We start from the raw sequence: 5,840 nt of genomic DNA on the forward strand, positions 1-5,840 counted from the left end.
TTATAAACTAATGGATTATCTTTTATAATCATTTTAAAAATTATTTTGAAGAACATATTTATATTAATAAATAATAAAACAAAAATGTTTTCAAATTAATTATTAAATATTTTTTCTCTATAGGTGTCATTATAGTTTGTAAAATCGCGATATGGGACCATAGGATCATACGATCCAGAAACACAAATCGATATTAGATCGTGCAAAATCAATTTTAACAGTAGGATCGTAGCAAGATCGATATGATTGATAGAATTAGAACATGATCGGTATGATCGTAATAGGATTGGAGCATAATTAGAACAAGATTAGTGGAAGATTTAAGAAGTCATCATTTTCGACTCAAATTGAACCACGAGACCTATAATATATATGATACGGTGTATGTTTTGGGGGGTCAATAGGATGATGTGGTTATGAGTCAATGCCACAAGAGGGTCAGAAGTCAAGCTGACCTGGAGGTCAGGAAGGTCAAAAGTCAAGCCTCGGTGGCCGGTTCAAAATCTAGATGACGTGGAGGTCAAGCTGACAGGGACAGTAGGGAGGTCAAAAGTCAAGCTTACGTGGCCCAAGTCAAAGTCTTAGCGGACGAGGCGGTCAAAGGAGGAGATTATAAGACCAGCCCTGATATTGAGTAATAAACGGTCCCGCGGGCCAGGTACAGCTGAGGACTGAGACTACAAGTAAACGGATCTGGACACAAACCCCATATGCAGGTCGGGGCATCCAAGCCAAGGATCACAGGTCTGGACACAGACCCAGCGTGCAGGTCGGGACATTCAAGCCAAGGATCACAGGTCTGGACACAGACCCAGCGTGCAGGTCGGGACATTCAAGCCAAGGATCACAGGTCTGGACACAGACCCAGCGTGCAGGTCGGGACATTCAAGCCAAGGATCACAGGTCTGAACACAGACCCAGCGTGCAGGTCGGGACATCCAAGTCAAGGATCAAAGGTCTGGCACAGACCCAGCGTGCAGGTTGGGACATCCAAGCCAAGGATCGCAAGTCTGGACACAAACCCAGCGTGCAGGTCGGGACATCCAAGCCAAGGATCAAAGGTCTGGTACAGACTGGGCGTGCAGGTCGGGACATCCAAGCCAAGGATCAGAGATCGGGCACAGACCCAGCGTGTAGGTCGGGATGTACAAGCCATGGATAACAGTGAACAGTAAACAGGTCGGGACATAAATTTAGCTTGCCGATCGAGATGTGCAGACCGGAGATAGCAGATGACAAAGGCAGGTCTGGATACAAGTTTAACACAGATCGGGGCATACAAGTCAAGTCAAGGATAATAGTATATAAAAGCAGGGTGGGTCCAGATCTCGGAACGCAAGCTCGTCGTTCAGGCACTACAGGACAAATCAGCCAAGGAATCGTAACCGCTTGTCAGAGAATGTTAGAGAATAATCAAGGTGTCAGGAAATATGCCAACAGTCGAGGCTCAATACACCTTCAGTTTTGCCGTCGGCCTATTAAGAAGGGTCACGTGTCAATCACCGCCAGACAAAGCCTGACAGCCGACATTCCCTGACACCCGTCAGACCCAGAAACTTCCGTTGCAGTATAAAAAGGGATGTCTTGTCCCTTATGCAGGTACGCTCACTCGTCATTTTTCTTGCTAGTCTTTTAATTTTCGTCCTTTCGCTGCGATTTCTGGGAAAAAAGTACCTAACTTGAGCGTCGGAGGGCCTGACCCGGGGACTTTTTCCCTGGTTTTTGGTCTCTAACGACTGGTGGACTCGTCTGAGTGTGCGCAGAGCGACAGCATCATCGTCCTGGTCATCTCTCTCCGTCGGCCGCCCGTGTGAACCCTTCCAGGAGGGTACCCTGTAGATCCAGCGCTTCAACGACTCTTCGTCAACTTTCCGCACAACAAGGCCCACCTTCATCTGACTCAGCTTTCGGACGGGATCAAATTTGGCGCCGTCTGTGGGAACAGAATAACCTGTTCTGGAACGTGACGATGGAGGAGTCTGGCCGCATAAATATCACGATGACTGCCGGAGAGTACAAGCTCTTCAAGGAGGCTAAGAGGCGAGCATCCTCTGAGAAGCAAGCGACTGCTTCCCGACCACGACAAGCTCCTGCTGAAGCTTTCAAGGAGCCCCTCCCTGTTTCAGATCGGGGCTCTAAAAGAAAGCAGCCTGAGGTATTTCCTCAAGTTCCTTATCGTGAACCTGGCGTGGGATATCACCAGCCAGAGCCTCAAGGTCAAAGCCTCAAGAAGGAGCAGCCTCAAGCTTCCATGGCTGAGAGTTCCTTACCGCGAGATTCGAAGAAGGGGAAGACCTTTGTTGTACCTGAGGTATTCCCAGAAGATCCGGACGAGAAAGTATATTTCTCGGCCAGGATTTTAAATGAAAGACTGCCTAAGGGTTATAGAGCCCCGTCAATCGGAGTGTATGACGGGAGCAAAGATCCGGAGGAGCACCTAAGAAAGTTTAAAAATGCAGCCCTGCTGCACCAATACAGTGATGCTGTCAAATGTAGAGTTTTCTTGAACACTTTAGCTAGCTCAGCTTTAAAGTGGTTTGATGGGCTACCTCAAGGGTCCATCACCTGTTTTTTGGACTTCAAGACGACTTTTCTGCGTCGATTCGCTAGCAGTAAGAAGTATCAGAAGACAGATCATTGTCTCTTCGCTCTGAAGCAAGGGTCGACTGAGCCCTTAAGAAGTTATATCAACCGCTTTAATCAAGTAGCTCAGGATGTCCCCACTGCCACTTCAGAGATTCTAATGAGCGCCTTCTCTCATGTATTGGGAGAGGGAGAATTCTTCAGAGATCTCATCAAAAATCCTACTCGGAATTTTGATGAGATGGTAGAAAAAGCTGCTTCCTACATCAAAGTGGAAGAAGCGCAAGCAGCTCGGAGGAAAGCTGAAAGACCACCTCCCTCCGCCAACAAACAAGAAAGAAGGGTACCTCAACCACCTCCTCAACCTCTGTCGCATGCCCGGGAGGCTAGACCTGCATTTCATCCCGGGCCGGAAGTCAGACCCGCACCTCGAGTTGCCACTGTGCATGCTCCCCGACCAGGGCCATGGAACAATCGGTATTGTACCTATCATCGGTCACGTACGCATGATAATAATCATTGTTTTCAGTTCGCTCGAGACTCCAAGCGGGCTGCCGAGATGGGTTTACCTCTGCCCGAACTAGCCCCTCAATTGATCAAGATGATGGAGGAACAAAGGGGCGTAACTAGACGGGCTGGGCAATCTCACCCCGACCTTGCAGGACCCAGCACTCATCAACCTGGCCGGGGAAAAGAGCCCGAAGGATCACGGGAGGCTGAGAATAGAGGCAACGCTGCCGTCAGAGAGATTAGCATGATCTCTGGTGGGCCAACTGATGGAGATTCAGGAAGAGCACGCAAGTCTCACGTTCGTCGCTTGGAGGTTCATGCCGTTGGATGTAGTCAAGAGCAAGCTGCTGGCCCGATTATTAGCTTCGGGCCAGCAGACCTGGAGGGTTTGGAGTTGCCCCATGATGATGCCCTCATCATCAAAGCCATCATTGCCAATAGCCGAGTAGCTTGGGTTTTTGTTGACACTGGGAGCTCGGTCAACATTCTATTCAGGACCGCATTCGAAGAGATGCAGATTGATGTTGCTGAACTCCAGCCAATGGCTACATCTTTATATGGATTTACAGGCAGCGAAGTGAAGCCTATGGGTCAGATTAAGCTGGTCATATCTTTGGGCACCGAGTCGCTGGTGCGTACAAGGAGGAGCACTTTCATAGTAGTGGACTCCCCATCTTCTTATAATGTCATTTTAGGAATGCCCGCCCTGCATGAATTTAGGGCTGTTGTTTCGACCTTCCATCAAAAAATCAAATTTCCCGTGGGCGAGCAAGTCGGGGAAGTTGAAGGGGATCAGAGGGTTTCTCGTTGGTGCTATATTGACATGGTCCGAGTGGAGGCTCGGAAAAATCAAAGGATGCAAGATGGAGGTGTCCATGCTGTTCAAGAGGAGCCTCTGCCTATAGCCGAAGAACTCATCCCCTGGGAAGAAGTACAACTACATGCCGAGCGACCCGAAAGTTTGACCCGGGTGGCAAGCGACTTGCCCTCTTCCCTCAAAGAAGAGTTAATTCAGTGTCTGATCCACAACCGGGATGTCTTTGCCTGGTCTACTGAGGAGCTGTCCGGGGTCAAACCGGAAGTGGCTGAACACAAGCTGCATTTATTACCAGATTCCAGATCTGTCAAACAAAAGAAAAGGAATTTTTCAGCAGACCAGAATAAAATAATAAGAGTTGAGGTAGATCAGCTCAGGAATGCAGGACATGTTCGGGAGGTATAGTTCCCATCATGGCTCTCCAATGTAGTCTTGGTAAAGAAGCCCAATAATAAGTGGAGAGTATGCATAGATTTCCGAGACCTCAACCGGGCCAGTCCTAAAGACTGCTATCCTCTGCCCCGGATTGATCAAATGGTGGACTCCACAGCTGGCTGCGAAAGGATATGTATGTTGGACGCCTACCAGGGATATCATCAGATACCTTTAGCAAGGGAGAATCAAGAAAAGGTTAGCTTTATTACGGCTGACGGTACTTTCTGTTATACTGTTATGCCCTTTGGTTTCAGGAACGCCGGAGCCACATACCAACGAATGATGGATAAAATTTTCCAGGAGCAGATCGGGTGAAATGTGGAGGTCTATGTAGATGATATACTCATCAAATCCCTGCTGTCCGTGAACTTGATCAAAGATGTGGAAGAAACATGCAGGACTCTCTGGCAATATGGGCTGAAGCTGAATCCCTTGAAATGCTTATTTGGAGCTAAAGGAGGAAAATTCTCGGGTTACCTGGTGACTGAGCGAGGAATAGAAGCTAATCCTGAAAAAGTTCAAGCGCTGAAGGATATGCAGCCTCCTCAGAATTTAAAAGAAACCCAGAAGCTGGTCGACAGAATAACAGCTCTGTCAAGATTTATTTCTCGATCTGCAAACCGAGCTGCTCCTTTATTCAAGGTGCTAAGGAAGACCTCCAAATTCCAATGGGATAAAGAATGCACCAGAGCTTTTAAAGAGCTGAAGAAGTATTTGGAGACTCTCACATCCCTATTTAAACCAGTTGTAGGAGAACCCTTATGGATCTACTTGTCGGCCACCCCTGAGGCTGTAGGGGTCGTGCTCGTTAAAGAATATGATAATGTACAACGGCCAGTGTACTTCTTCAGCCATTTATTGAAAGGAGCCGAGGCCCGATACACGGCCCTCGAGAAGTTGGTTTACGGATTGGTCCTTATGGCTCGGTGGTTAAGACCCTATTTCTTATCGCATCCTATCACGGTTTTGACTAATAGCACCATGGGAAGAGCGCTAACTAATGTAGAAGTTGCGGGTCGGCTTATCAAGTGGGCAACGGAGTTGGGAGAATATGACATACAGTATCAGCCGCGCACCGCCATTAAGGCGCAGGCCTTAGCAGATTTCTTAACAGAAATTCATCAGACCAACTCTGGAGAAACCTGGAAGGTCTACGTGGATGGGTCTGCTAATCACCAGGGAAGTGGGGTTGAGGTCTTGGCTATATCTCCCAAGGGAGATATACTCCAATTGGCGGTCCGATTGAATTTTCGAGCCACCAATAATGAAGCAGAATACGAGGTCTTATTGGCAGGATTGCAAGCGGCCCGGCATGTAGGGGCAACCCGGGTAATCATTTATTCTGATTCGCAACTGGTAACTCAGCAGGTGAATGACAACTTTATGATAAATTGCGACAAATTACAAGTATATCAGGAAGCCTATGAGAAGATGAAAGGAGAATTCGCAGAGGTCACAGTGACCAAGATTCCCAGGTCGGATAATGAAAGAGCAA

This window comes from Zingiber officinale, chromosome 2B (assembly GCF_018446385.1).
Source record: "Zingiber officinale cultivar Zhangliang chromosome 2B, Zo_v1.1, whole genome shotgun sequence".
NCBI classification, from domain to species: Eukaryota; Viridiplantae; Streptophyta; class Magnoliopsida; order Zingiberales; family Zingiberaceae; genus Zingiber; species Zingiber officinale.